The sequence below is a fragment of the Parasteatoda tepidariorum genome, chromosome 8, assembly GCF_043381705.1.
Source record: "Parasteatoda tepidariorum isolate YZ-2023 chromosome 8, CAS_Ptep_4.0, whole genome shotgun sequence".
NCBI lineage: Eukaryota > Metazoa > Arthropoda > Arachnida > Araneae > Theridiidae > Parasteatoda > Parasteatoda tepidariorum.
In genome coordinates, this window is record NC_092211.1 from 26,731,863 (window position 1) to 26,748,339 (window position 16,477).

The 16,477-nt window shown below is 30.5% G+C and overlaps 1 long non-coding RNA gene across 2 annotated transcripts in view; it reads right to left on the bottom strand.

The window, feature by feature from the left end:
- LOC122270172 (uncharacterized) overlaps positions 1-16,477 on the bottom strand; it is a 127,155-nt gene that overhangs the window by 105,107 nt on the left and 5,571 nt on the right. The window lies entirely within an intron of this gene.

Below are 16,477 nucleotides of genomic sequence, written 5' to 3' on the forward strand. Positions count from 1 at the left end.
TAAGTTTTTACATTGTAATGTACTGCTCAGAACGCATCATACCGTCAATAGGCTGCAAAGGTCCAACCCCATTGTAACGGAAATAACCCCAAAACATCTTCTTTAAAAAACACGAAAAAAAAAAGTTTGTTTCAATTAATTCGCACAAGGGTGTACATATCTGTTTTTTTTAGAATATCCAATAATTTTCAACAAAATAATAATAGCTTGTATAAAATAATTAATTTTTCTGGTGAAATACTTCCATGACAACCTCAAAAACCAATTTTGTCTTCCCTTGGCGGTTATCAACACGGTTCTTCGAAGCTCTTCCACGGATAATAGAAAAAAAAAGCCACAATTTAAGTGCCTCACACTTAAAAAAAAGCCATAATTTTAAACTGTAAATGCCATTTTGTTGTAAAGAATTAATTGGGCTTTAAAAAGAACAAATAACTAAAATATTTTATAAGTTATTAAACTTTTTTTAAAATCGCCAATTTGGCGCCATTTTTTTTAGTAAGATAAAAATTATCAAAATCAATGCCTTATTCTTATTTTCGCACATTTTTATGTTCCCAGATAATGAAGAATTGAAGTAAGTTTTTAAATATTAAAAAATTAGATCAATGGCGCTTTTCCTTTTCTTAAAACTGTGGTTTTCCTATATATGGACATTTTCCGCCATATTCAGAATACACATACAGGGCGCGAGCTAAAGATAGGCCAAATTTGACCTAACAGTCAAGAGTAACTGTTGAAAATTCACAACAGTTATAAAAGTAACGTATTGTTCACAGTAAAAGCATCATTCCATGCGAATACTGAGCTTTCGAGAAACTATACATAAATCTATACATATACGCATAAAAATTCCTTGTCTAATTTTGAGAACATCCAATTAAATTTTAGAAAAATAATATAGGTTGCACGAAATAATTAATTTTTCTAGTGAATTATTTACATAAAAACCTCAAAAGCCAATTTTCTCTTCCTTAGGCGATTATAGGCACCAAGAAAAAACAATTGCCTTGACGTTAAATCATAATTGACAATCAAAATTTTTTTTTTTTTGCGTAAGGAAAGAACAAATTGCAGCAATTATCAAATGCACATTAATATATAAAATTGGGACGGAAATCAACATGAATGTCCTTCAAATTGTTTACGTTTTCATTCTCACTAATTGCCACCCCCGAAGTTGCAACCGGATATTCGGCTTCTTTATTTACAAAGAAAAGGCCGCTATCCCCTTTCTGCAAGAAAGCAGGTCCACCGCAGCTGCCGCGCGGAAACCGTAAATTTTATAGGTCTCCCCCTAGCTTTATATGGAATGAAAGGCTGCAATACAATAAAGGTCAAATTCGCCGATGTTATTTAATACGAACAAGGTTTAAAGGGTAAAAGGTTTATTGCAGAGTTCCATATCAATTTAGGAATCGGGCAAACACAACTACGGTTTCTCTTTCTTCTAAAAGAGTCTTATTTTCTGTGTTTCTAAAAATTTATGGTCTTTGAAGTTGGCGAGAGAAAAAAGATCACGTGATCAGATAATCTCGTTACTTTTAAGGTGATGCTTTGAGGGAAAGGTCAATCTAGGTAAATAAATACATAAGGGCCCATTATATTTTGCAAGAAGCGAGGGGAAAAAATAACTGAAAATATAGCATGATATACTGAAAATACTTGTACTAGAAGCCAGTAGCAAAAAGAAATAAATATGATACATATTATGGTCATTTTCAAAAGGATAAGAAAAAAGTTTTTTTTTTTTCTTTCGATTTTTAATGAGCCATGGTAGCCTCCCAATGAGGTGACCAGGCTCGAATCCCAGCTATGACTGGTTGATACGAATTCTGCACTCAGCTCGCATCGACCATAGTGCTGACGTCACTGGCAGACCGATCATGGCTTAGAGTCCCCTTGCTGCCAGGCTATCCGTGATTTTTTTCAATACTCGATCCAGGAGTTCCTTTGTATAGTGGATTACCAGGCTACGGAGTTGAACATTGGTAGTCGTAAATTCAATTTCGACGGTTACGTCATTGGATAGCCGATGAAGTAATGACAAAAAAAAATGTGCCGTGGTTGCTCAGGGGATAGAGCGTTTGCCTCACGATGAGATTAACCAAGTTCGAATCCCAGTGAAGGATGGTTGGTACGAAATCTGTTCCCGGCTCGCACTGATCACAGTGCTGACGTAAAAATATCCTCAGTGGTAAACGGATTATGAGTTAGAATCCCTTTGCCGTCGGGCTAACCGTGGTTTCCCTTCCCGTGTAACACGAATGAGGAAAAGTTTCATTAAAAAGTCCTCCGCGAAGGCGAGTTGTGTCTCATTGCTTGATCCCAGATTCTCCTTATTGCCTTCTGGGTTAGGTTCAAAATTACAAGGCTACGGAGAACACCGATAGTCATAAACTCAAAATTAAAAACAGCTGTTCAGCACCGTTATAAAATAAAATGTTGATAAAAGGGAGCTCAACTGGAGTTCTTTTTTAAGAAAAAATAGAATTTGTGAACGAAAGCACCATAATAGCCAATCCTAAGCCAGGTAAAAGTGTGTAGAACAAATTGAACACTAAAAACTAAATTAAACACTAGTAAAACTGCTATAATCATTTCTGAAAGTAGCCAATTATCCGGATTTTTCGGTAACCTCATCAGTCTCGGCCCTGACCGATCCGGATTATCGGGTACACTATTTTGTTTAATATCACTTCATAGATGACCAAAATGTGACACTGTGTAGTTTTAACACTGTGATATGCCAAGACTTTAGAAAAATTTAAAAAATAAATGCCAACTTCGGGAACTTTGCCAAAATTGAAACTGTATAAACTCAAATTGTATTGAGTTTTGGAAATTTGTTCCAAAAAGCAATTATCCAAATATACACAATTGGGACGTCAGGTATTATAGTACTACACTGTAAAAAAATTTTGTGTATCTTAATATCAAAAATGGTGGCAACTACTTTACACTTAAGTGGAGTAGCGAAACACCTTAGATAACTCATAGTTCTTGATGCTTCACTGTACCAGGAGAACGTTTTTATACAGTACTTGATTTAAAGTATCTGCCATTTCAGTTATTCAGTAACATAAAAATTTATAATTACAATAAGATAAGAGTCGGTAATGTTATATTTTCGAACTAATACTAAGTAAGAATCATTAATTTAGGATGCACACATACATACACTTATTCTTAAAATTAGTTTGTTAATCAAACATACGCACCGCACAGAGACGAATTCGAATTAGGCTTAACAAAACCAAAGCGATTAGAAATTATACAATATAAAATCATTTAATTCAGTTCACAGAGATTTGAATACGACTAAAACATAGTTATTCTTATTACCCAACTAAAGCATACATACATATTTTAACGACGAATTTATGTTTCTTTTGACGAACATCAGCGTTGAAAAGGGCAATTAACTCTCACTAACACATTCCAGATTGTAAACAAACTACTCGCGATATTCTACTTGGTGTGTATTTGAAATTCAAAGCGCGCCAACATTATTATTTTCGTAAAAGAAAGAAAATTCTCGTATGGTGTACAAGGAAGAGAGTTTGATGTAAGATTATTCCATTTTAAGTGCTTAGATTTAAATTACAAACTTTAAATCGTATATGAACTTTCGATTTAGTGTAAAACCCGATATAAAGTGCTTCTTCTGACAATTTTTTAGGTTATTATCAACATCATATTCGGAAAGATATCACACTACAGTTTTTACACTGCAATATATTCGAGAAAAATTCGGTATTTAAATTTAAATTCGGTAAACAATTCACTGGCGATAATGAAAGTGCAAACCGTGGTGGCCCAGGGAATAGAGCATTCGCCTCCCAATGAGGTGATCCAGGTTTGAATCCCAGCGGAGGCATTTTGCTCTCAGCTCACACCGACCACAGAGCTGACGTAAAATATCTTAGGTGGTTGGCGGAACATGGAATAGAATCCCCTTGCCGCCGGGCTTAGCATGAGAGGTTTCAATAGCTTTCCTCTCCATGTAACGCAAATGTGGGTTAGTTCCATCAAAAAATCCTGCTAGTTTGTCCCAATGCCAGGAATTCCCTTGTCTTCTGGGTCGGGTCCGAAATTACAAGGCTACGAAGCTGAACATAGTTAGTCGTCAATTCAGAATTGGGTCGTTAGTTCAACTCCGATTATAAAATAAAATAAATTATAAGGATCATCTAAGTATGTTTGGATTTCATAAAAGATTGATCAAGTATTTAGGACAGTGATTCTCAACCTTTTTTTGGCGGCGGCACACTTTTAACGATTTCGAAATTTGACGGCACACAATGAAAAAAATTAGATTAAAAGTTGTTTAATTACCTATTTTACACTGTGTTAAATAGTTTGTGATAATAATTTTGAATGTGAAATAAAATAATATGTACTACAAAAGCACATTTATTAAGGGATTAATTATTTCTTTCGACTAATTTTTTATTAGTTAGTAACAGTTATTTATTTTTTTGCTAGTTATTAATTGTTAGCTTGTTTTCTATTGTTATTAACTGTTAGTTTTTTACATTAATTATTTTTTTTTTGCTATTTCTTGTTAATTAGTTTTATTGCTAATTATTAATTGTTATCTTGTTTTCTATTGTTTTTAACTGTTAGTTTTTTACATTAATTATAATTTTTTTGTGATTTCTTGTTAATTAGTTTTATTGCTAATTATTAATTGTTGGCTTATTTTTTGTTAGTTATCCTTTGTTAATTTGTTTTTAGAATTATAAATTGCATAGCTTACTTTAATGATTAGCTTTTATTTTCTTTGAAAGTTAATATTTAGCTTTCCTTCTTTTGTTAATTAATAATTTTAATAGTCATTGAGTTTTCTATTTATTTCAACATTTTTTTTCAAAGACAATTTAAACTCTTCCTTCTTATTTTAAAATTGTCAGAGACAACACAATCGCAGAGGAAGATGTTCACGCAGTTAAAGTGTGGAAAAGTTATAAAAAGTATATATATAATATTACATACATATAATATTATATATATATAATATTATATATTTGCACTTTTCTTTAATTTAAACTTTACTCGTAATAAAAAAAAAACATTATAATTTTTGCTATATGCATTTTAAAAATTTGGCGGCACACAAAAGTGCCGCGGCACAGTGGTTGAGAATCACTGATTTAGGAATTTCGTCAAAACCATACAAATAAAAAAACATAAAATGAAATAGTTGATGTTTTATTGACCCGTAATTTAGATTCACTCATAAAAATAACAAAAGCCATTCATAAAAGCAAAGAAATTGAATTAATTTGCATCGGAAATGGTAGAAATACATTCAAGTAAATGAACTAAACGAACGCTGTCTGAGTCATTCTCTCTCAATCCTTTTATGTAGAATTTAATGGTTTTTCCCTTTCCCAAGAAAGTGATCAAAGTCAAAGTAGGCCAACCTTTAATTGCGTGAGTTTTTGATAATTGCCCCCTTCGCGAGAGTAAACAGCAGGTGTTCATAGCAGAGTTTTACTCTCTTCAATTAAACAGATGCAGATGAGGCTGCAAGAAGGCGAAGATGAGATTTTTAAATACATCTTCCCCTTTTCGAACAAATGAAACTCATTAACCGGAAGTGCGATCTGTTTCCGCTTCCGTTCCCGCGATTAAACCTTTAACCACTAAATACAGCTGCAGAAGTAAAATAATAATAAAAAAAGATGTTAATTGAGTTGTTTACCCAGTTTTTTGTAATAGCAGCAAGCACAAGAAACTTTCAAACAATTTAGCTTTAATGTTAGTTAACCAGCGTCCCTCTAAATGTTAGTCAAGTAGTAAAATTTCTAAACGGATATTAGAAAACTCACTTTTTTACCTTTTCAGTTATTTAAAAAAAAAAATAATAATAATAATTCTGTTAGAGAACCTTAGCGAGAGATTCCTGTTTTCGGAACATTAAATTGGAAAGTAGGGTTGAAGAATTAGAATATTTAAACACAGAAAGAAAGGCGTTTTCATACGCTAAGGACCGACGGTACGCCGAAATAGAACATTGAATCGAACACTATGAACAGTGTCTTTTTGCATATTACGTGGCGAAAATCAACAGGGTAAAGGGAAAATTAAGCACTTTTTAAAAACGCTACGCACCCTGTTATTTCCTGTTTGAACTGTATTATGATATAAGGTTCTTTTTTACTGTTAACAAGTAAAATTTCTTCTTATTGTGTCATATCAGGGGTTAATTGTGACACAAAAATAAAAAACCCTGAAAATTTTATGTGCAAAAAATTTATATCAAGAAATTAATTTATATACCATACATGTTTCACATTTAACGTAATTTTCCGAACTAAGATCTATAATTAAATTACTTACTAACGAAGAACATCACATCTTTATCGTAACTAATTCAAGAAAAAACTTTAATTTTTTTTGAAGTGATACTTCTTTAGCGACTTCCAACAAGGTTGCGTTAAATGTTTAACGCTACATTTTAATTGGCCTGGAAATCACGTGGTAGGATCCAGTTTTCTCTCATTCATTTCCATATTGTTTTGGTTCTCACTAGCATAAAAATAGTCATCAAAGTATTGTTTTTCTATAAATATTTTAGTTTGATTTGATACACATATAATTTAATAGGGTAGTACTTTTTATTTTCAAACTTAGTGGATAACAATTGTAAAAAATGAGAGAAAACAATCCCACGGACAATGCGACGGATTTAAAGTTATGTCAAGGTACGTCTTTTGTGAATATCAATTGATTGTTAGGTTTTCTCTTTTCTAATTGCCATTTAAATTTCACCAAATGCAGCCATGAGGGATATTAAATTATTTATTGCAAAATCTTTATTGCCACTATCCACTGCAGGTTCACAAGCTCTGGCAGACGTTACTGGTGAAGAAATTGATTATTGTGAGCTGCCTGTGATCCTTGCAGGAGATTTTAATGTGAATTTCTCGTCACCTGAAGCTGAAACATTATTAACCTTCCTTAAAGACAAATTTGGATTGGAAACGATAAATGGTAGGAATGATCCAACAACCAAAGGGGGAACTACCATTGATGCAGTTTTTGCAAGAAATATTGAAAAAATAGAACTCAAATATTTCGTATCTTATTTTAGTTATCATAATCCCATTGTAAATGTTATAGATTTGGATATTTCTCTACTCGAAAATGATAATTAAAAGATGCGATCAATAGTGAATTGTAAGCATTGTTAATAAAGTTTGTCTTAAAGGAACAATATGATTTCACTAAAAATCAATTTCTACCCCTTCTTATTTTCATTTCCACATTACGAAGTTTCACTTCTTCCACGCGGAGGGACTCCACGCACTATTTTTTTTCATGAATTGCGATATTGGATTTTATTGCCTCGTGAATATGAATCGCTATATTGAATTTTAAAATCGAGTGAATTTGAATCGCGATATGGAATTTTAAAAAAGCGAAAATACAAATTGCGATATTGAATATTTAAAAACCGCGTAAATGCATAATTTTTAGATGCTTGAATATGAATTGCTATGCGTAGTTTTAAGATCACTTATAAATACGAAAATCGATGTTTGATATGACAAACACATAAATACGAATCGCGATATCGGATTTTAAAAACTCGCGAATACGAATCGCAACATTGGATTTTAAACTCGCGTGAATACCAATTGCGATATTGGGTTTTTATTCACGTGAATTCGAATCGCGAGCAAGGTTTTTAAATCGTGTAAATAGAAATCGCAACGCCTAACTTTTAAATCAAGTAAATACAAAAATCAACGTTTGATATAAAAATCGCATGAATAAGAGTCGCTATATTTCCGACTCAAATCCAAATATTCAAAATGGCGAAAAACAGCCAAACCAAAAGAATCAAATTGGCAAAAGAATCACATGTATGTATACGTCTCGTTCACGTGACTTAGTAACAAAAGTTTCAACATTTCGTCGGATTACAAGATTTTTTTTTTAGCTGTAATCCCCAAACCAATAATCGAATTTGCGATAAGCGCGAAGAACTCGTATGTTCTACTTCTAGTTTTTAGACCCAGAAGAACGATACCAAAAAGCCGAAATTCCGGAATATAATCACCTCGTTCATATATTCTATATTCCTAAATTTAAATGCGCTTTATTTTCAAGTACTGTTGGTTATTTTCCAAATCTACGCATTCTTTCATTTTGGTACGATTAACATATTGCATAAAGTTATAATAAGTATATATTTCATAAACTATACAATTAAGAGAAAAAAGGCAGAGCGCTGAACTCGCGTTCGTGAGAACGGGAGTTCGAATCCAGAATACTCTCCGTGTAATAAATGGTGACTGGTGTACGTTAAATCTGTTGGGTCACAAATCCCCCATGTCTCTATAAATTATTTTAACCCTGGGGGTACTGAATTGCAATTGGAGATTGGTAACTCTCTGGTTCAGGTCAAAATTACGATTTGTGGATGAATGAATGGGTCCGCCCTGTAAACGGATGTGACGTATGGGTGTGGCAGAAGTCGAATTTTTTTTCTTAGATGGTGCTACTGGAAAATAGGAGCAATCGCACAGAAAAATATAATAAATGAGAAGAGAACAGGGATTGGTGAGAGAAACGAACAGGGGGTGGAGCCTCCTGGTAGTTTGTTTAAGAAATAGCAGTTTTTTTTTGTTGTTGAAAAGTCATTCTTATTTTTCCTTTATGCAGATTATAATTATTACATTATGAAATAAACTATTTCATTTGACTTATGAAATGTATTCAGATAAAATAATGTTATTTTCTAGTGATTTTTTTTTTTTTTTTGTAGATATATCTCAGCAATAAACATTTAAATTATTCATAAAAATATGTACCTAAACCTCAAAAATAAAATTTGATTTATATCCAATAACATTATTATGCACTTTTTTAAAATTACAATATTGAAATAATAACAAACTACATTTTCTAATTGTAAAAAAAAAACTAGTTTTTCTTTCTGACTACGTTTAATTAATATTAAAAAAAAAGGGAAATAATAGAAACAAAATAATAACAGTCATAAATCAAAAGTGTAAGAGTAAAAGTGTAAAAAGACTGAATAATATTTAAAAAAAATATCAGTTAATTTTATGGCGTAGTTGCTGAGTTTTCTTGATTTCGCAAACACCCCAGAAGTTTCTTTTTAGGCGTATTTAGAAAGAAAAATCAATGCGAAAAATTTCTTAACAAATTTCGACCTTGGTATGCCCTATTATGCTTGAAGTCGTAAACTTAATTATTTTTTACTGTGATAAAAATTTCCGGAAAAACACGTGGGGAATTTTGCAATAGCAGCTACAACTTGTACTGACCAGTAAAGTATGAATTCAAATACATAATTTTTTTTCTTAGTTTTTTTTGTAAATTTATGCTTTTTTAAATTTTTTTTTAATTCTGAAAAACTTTTGCAGTTATATTAATACATCCAGGAAGAATTATGAAAAAAACAAACAAAATACCACTTTATAAAAATGTATCTAAGTCTAAATTACGGAAATGCGATAATAATAACATTGAAATGATTTCAATTTCAAATGTTATCATTTTCGTTTCTATCCTAACCAGTGTTAAATTGACGAAATAATTTTTAATAGTTTGTAATTATTCCTGTTTCAAGTATACATTCCCCCCCCCCTTCTGTTATTTTAGTGGTAATTAATAAATAGAAATAATAACTTTTCATTTGTTTGATGAATTGAAATTAATTCGTTTTAAACATTATCATTCTTTTTCACTTTCCATCATTAATATTGACATTATAACAAAGAAAGGCTTTTAAGGTGCTTTTTTTCCAGCAATTCAATAGAATTTAATTTTCTTATTTCATTTTACATATTTATTTTATTTTATTGCCGTGTTTACTACTACTTCGTCAGTAAAACATATTTGAGCTTTTCTTATAACTTGTTTTTTCTCTTGCATCTTTTTATATAAAATTTAAATTAATTACACACATTGAATCAAACGTGTTAATAAAAAAAGGAAGAAAAAAATGGTAAAACTATATCTAAACTATTTAAAGTAACTTATTAATAATTAATTCCATAAATAAATATTAAACAAACGACATAATTGATAGAAGAGTACTGATTACTAATCAATTTTTTTGTATCTAATTATACAGTTCAAGGATTTACTCAGACACGTGTGTCTGCGCATCTGTTGAATGTTATTTCCGGTGTAAATGGTGTAAAGTTTTAGGGTTGCGGTTTTTAGAAGCTTCCATCAGCAGACGATTTATTTCCACTGAATTCCAGTTTTCAACTTCAGTCAATGAATATTCGAATTGGTTGTCAAGATTAAATCAGATTTGTCACGGGCATTTTGGATAGATTTGCATTTCAATGTAAGAAAAGTCAAATTTAAAAAATAAAAAACTGGAAAAAAATAGGGGAAAGCTATTAATAGCTAAATATGTTTTAGTAAACTTCTTAATGATAAAATTCTTAACTTTAATATTTCTGCAATCGATTTAAAGTAGAATCCATATTATCTATATCTGTAACGATCTTGTAATCTTAATTAAGGTGTTAAATTGTACCAAATTTCCGATTAAACTGAACCACAGTATCATTAAGTTTCAGAAGTACGATAATATGGTTCAACTTGTTAAAGGTTGCAGTAAATTTGTACCATATTATGAAACGCTCCAAAATTTCTAACGGTGTATGAAATGTATAAAATGTTGTTCCATGTCCTACATTTTAATTAAAGAACTTTAATTAAACGGTAGGAACATTATCTTTAAACAATATATTGAAATTTATATTCGTTTATAGAATTAAGTAAGATTGTTTCATTTTATTTAATATTTTTTTGTAATAATAATTTTTTTGGGCAATTGAAAAAAAGGCAATCAATGCCGAAATTGATAAATTTAAAAAAAAAAAAAAAAGCTACGTACTTATTGAACATACTCTATGAAGATTTTGATTGTGCGTATGAATAATTACGTTCTAATCAAAGTTATTCCCATACATAATTGAAATAAATTTTGTTCTTCATGTTCTCTCAAAAGTTGCATAAGCTGCAGGCAATAAATTTTCAAAAAGAAAGCGATTCCATGAGGAAAACTTAGCTGTAAGTCGCCTTTTTGCTTTGTATAACTTACAAAAACTAATTTTGACAGTTCAACTACCGTACAATAGACCTTTTCAGAATTTTGATTTATTTCAGTGTCTTCCTGAATTTTTTTTCTCTCAAAAATATGCTTATTTTTTTCAACTACTAGAGTGGCCTTACCTCTTAATTGCAGATTAAAAAAACACGTTCTTCAATAGCGTGCACGCCGTGTCAGGATATTTAGCTAATTAATCATTTAATTGCAACTCAATCCAGAACCCGGCTTTAAATTCAATCCACCTTCATTTTTCTCTTATCTACCTTTATTCACAGGCTCAGTTTTTCATACAATGCTCAATTAATAAAAACAACATTAGTTAACCACGTAATAAAGGCTAACACATAAACTCTATTAAAATCAAACTGCGAATTTAATTTGGCTACTTTAAGTGAGCCATTGTTAATCGACCGAGCTTAATTCTCTTTATAAGATGACACGTCCTTGGTCATTGCAAATCAACGCGTAATCTTGTTAAGCGAACAATAACAGTGACGCAATTAACAACCTATACCGGTTATATAAAAAGTAACAAGTTATTATGTAAATTGGCGTGAAAGGGAGGAATTAGTAATTAGAATTTAGTAACCTCGAACCAGCGCTTCGGAACACGCGAGAAAAACAAAAGTCCATCGGATTTGCGCACAGGTACGGAGCATTAACAACAATCCTTACTCAGGTACATAGAGAAAATGCGGAAATTAATTGTTGAATTTCCTGTTTTGCTACGCACTCACCCGGGCGTGGCACCCCATGAAATAAAAAAGTAAAATATATATATATTAGTTCCGTGAAAAGGGGTAAAAATTCGTCGAATGATAAGGGTTTAGAACTAATGACAATAGTTTTTAATGTTTTTTTTTTTTAATTGCAGCAGTGCATCTTTGCTCATAGCATGAGATTTTAACAACCTTTTGTAAAGGTCTAATGATTTTTTTTACCCCTTTTTTTCTTTTGTTTTTATTGAGTTTTGTTTAGCTTGTTTTTATGTTCTTCGTATGACCTTTAAATGCCCTTTAAACTTAACTTGGATTAAAGTGGTCCTTGTGGTATTATTTTAGCAATCAGATATTTTTCGAATAATTTTTAGTTATTAAACGGATTGTTAATTTAAAATTAGCTTATTGTAAATGACTTTTCTTAAATTGAAAGGTAGCAGAGTGTGCTTGTTTAATTGTTCCATAATACGACAGCTAAATAACGATTTGATGTTAAAATGCAGACGATTCTCAATTAACACGAATAAGTTAAATTTAGCTTTCTAATTCGGCACAATTCATATACTATAAAGCAGGAATGCAAAATGTATGGACTTAAACTTATATAATATTAGCAATTCCTTTTTTTCCCCAGGAAATAATGTAAATATACTTTCTTGTTAACCCTTTGACGCAGAATTTTTATTAAACATATTTTTCCTAATTTTTTCTTCATAATTTTGTATTAATTTAGGTCAAAACAAGTGAAAATTATGCATTGTTTAGCATTCTAATAATTTTTAGTTAAGGAAATACAGCATCGAACACCGGTGTCTCTTTTTTACGTTAAAGGTAAAATTTTCCAAACAAGGCTAACTTTCAAACAATAATGTTTAAATTTGCTCTTATTTGCAATTATTTAGATCAAAGAGAAACAATAATTTCTCAATGAAAGTTCATTAATTCACAAAATTAATTACTGACAAGTTTTTAAATATGCATGAAAAAAAAACTCGAACAACTTGTTTTGGATTTTATGTTTTAGAACAAATATAATTCCGAGAATTTAACAGATTTTTTTTAGTAATTATTAGATTGTTTTTTGTAATTAAAAAATACCAAAATATATTTTTACTTGTAATTAGAGGGTCAGAGAAAAAATATATATAAGGGATACCGGTGTCCCATTTGCGCCAAAGGGTAAAAAAATTGAAAGTGCATTTGCCGTTTTGGTATTCAGCTTCACGTAGGCCTTTTGTTTTACTGCCAAAAACTGCAAGACTAAGAAAAAGAAACCTAAAATTACGAACATGCTTAGAAAATTGTAAGTTTGATTAATTAATCTAATGGAACAGTATTTGAAAAGAATTTATAGCGTAATAAAATTCCAAATATTATGTTATTTTAACATTCCCCTTGTTATAGCGCAGATGTTTAAAAGTGTTATTTTTTCTCCAAAGAAGTTTTTGCTTTTCAAAAATCCGTTTTGCAATAATTTCATCTCTTGTATTTAGAAATTATATGGCATAAAATAATATTATTATCAAAGATTGAACTACAGTTTTTGAGACGTCGTTTTATGTTGTTGCTTCTAATATCAGTAATTTAGCTTCCGCTATTATATTTATTCTAAGAATTTGAAACTAAAAATTAAATTGAAAGGTAAAAAGATAAATTGAAAAAGTTAAATTATAAAGTAGGTAAATTGAAAAAGATCTTGTATTGAAAGAAAAAAAAACTTCCATTAAATGCCCGAGAATAAATTGTATTTAATTTTCTACAAAAGAACTATTATCTGTAGGTTTTTTTTTAATATATATATATTTTCTGCAAAAATAATTTCAGGTATAGAAAAAACAAAAGTTCTGCTTTTACTATTTATTTGTTAATATGACAGTTTTCAAGATTCGTCATTTCTTCGTAATTCTCTATTAATTTTTAACTGAAAGAATAAAAAAAAATTAGCATTGCAATGAAGTAGAAGCCAACTTCCGATAGATTTTTAATTTTGAGCCTCTATTTAATTTTGTGTATCAAAAAGAACAAACTATACCTAATCATAAGGCAGCTTTTTTTGAAGCTAAATATAAATGTTTAAAAAATGAACTTTCGATTTAAAGAATCAGTTTCAAGGTTAATCAAGCTTTATTCCTAGTAATAAAAAATCGAAACAATTGGAGGTTTAATAAAGAAATTTATGATGCAACAATTTATTAAGAATGGCGTAAAACCTGTTTTTTCGAACAACACGAGATTCTATTATTAGTAATCTCATTCTATATCAAATTTAGACACACTTTTTAAAAACGAAAATTCTTGGGAAAACTCAAGTTTTCCTAAAATTTGTTTTAACTATTTTATTAACGTAGTATATGACATTCTACAACTAGAAGAATTCCCCCCCCCCCCATGGCAATGTGCCAATATCGTTCCAACACAAATTACATTACGATCTTCTGATTGCGAATTTTTTTTATTATTTTCTAATTTTAAATGTATTTGGAAAATCGAAAAATTTCCTTGGAACTAGTTTAATTAATTTTATTAGCGAGGTAAAAAAGAAACCTCTACAACTAGGAGAATAGTTTTCCCGCCATGGCAATGCGCCAAAACTGTTCCAACACAAATTTAATCATACTTTTTTCTGATCGTAAATTTCAGTTTACTATTTCCCAATTTTGAATTGCAAATTTAATTGAAAAATTGAAAAGTTTTGTAAAAACTTGCTTTATTTACTATTTCATTAACGCCGTGAAAAAACTTCTACAACAGGAATAATTTTCCCGCCATGGCAATGTGCCAATTCACGTGGGCAACAATTACTTTTTTGTTTGTTAAATTAATATCCTTAACACGTGAATTTGTGAAGGACATTGCGTCAAGGAGAAACAGATAGTGTGTGTCTATTTAAAATACTATGTAGTATATCTTATCCATTAATACTTTTTTTTTACAGAATTTTTTTTTTTTAATGCATCAAAGAAAATCCATCAAAAATAAGTTTTTTTTCTTCTTCCCCCTATCATCCTCGGATGTTTAAATATGAGATAAATCTAGTGTAGTTATTATAATTTTTATTTCTTACTCATTTACAGATTTCAATCGTTTCTGAATTTGTAGAAAATCATAATACTTAAACAGCAATATAAAAAAAATGGCAGGTTTTGGCAAAATGGTCGTTTTCTAATTTCTTTTTGGAAAAGCAACTTTATTGTGTTTTCATCTTGGACGTCTTTAACTGTTTATCCTGAACTGCTCGGTACACAATTTCGCAGACATATTTAAATGCAGCTCAGACGCATTCTGTGTAAATTCTTTTGATGACTGAACAGAATTTTCGGATTGGTACAATGGTGTTTGTAGGATATTGTAAGCTGCATCATACACACGTTTCGGATTCACAAGTTGGATCATACATGAAATATGATTTGAAAGCTAGTCTTTTTTTTAAAATTTTACATGAATAGTGAATGAATCATTTATATTCCGTGGAAGACAGCCACGGTCTTGTGCAAGTCATTGGGTACGTTGACAATGGATCCTTTTATCCCTAACTGATCATCAACAGTTCTCGTATTTGCATGAAAGGGGTTCGGATAGCCACCATTTGCTCTTCGGTAGGGTTCGATTCTCTCAACCACTTAGGTACTTTAGTGAGGAACGGGCTTCATGCTTGCGTTTGCGAACGGAATCCTTTCGTTTTTCCGTTTGTGTGTAACGCTTAAGGTATTCCCGTCTACGTTCCTTGGCTTTTTCAGCCCCGGTAAGTTTAGGCCCTGGCATTGCTTTTTTTCTTGCCTCAACTCTAACTTTTGGGACAGTGTCAATCAGTTTGGACCCTCTTTATTTCTGATCTTCAGCTGAATTAGTATTGAAAACGATCCAGTTTGAACTGTAGCTTAGAATTTCTGATTCTTAATTAAAACAATAAATCGTTAAAATGATGAAAATCCCTTTTGTTCACAACTCAAGAAGTATTCAAGAAGTACTCAAAAATAAACTCACTAACTTAATGCATAACAAAATTAAAAGTGAAAAAAAAGAATGATAAAAAAAATTATCTAACAGCAGCGGTCGTCATAGCAACGCATGCAATGGCGACGCATGCGCACTGTTTACTATTACTCTTGATTACTGTAGTTAAAAAGTGTGAGAATGCCATCAAATCCAAACCAAGACCAATTTTGCCATTGGGTAAAATTATTGCATAATTCAAAATGTAATTTTTTCTTGAAGATAAGGACTCAAAAAAAAATAATTTTCAATATATTCAATGAAAAATATTTTAAAACTTAAGGTTAAACAAAGTATAAATTGCTTGATTAAATAGAAAAAAATTCATTGAATTGAACTTTTTGTTTTAAGGAATTTTTTTTCTTCATGAAAATAAAAAATTTGAAATTAGTTTCTAGAATAATTACTGGGAAATAGAATTCATATAGTATACGATTTTTGTTTAATTAAAGTTTTATTGGTTAAAGTTATTTTCAACAAAAAATAGTGGTACATTGAATGAAAAGTCTCTTGAAAGCTAAGGTTAAATAGCGTTAACTTCTTGATTAAAGGATGATAAAAATTTACAATTTCTATTGTAAGAAATATACTAACAACATTAATCGTGAACAAGCTGTAAAATATATAATTAAATCCGATGAAAATTTAA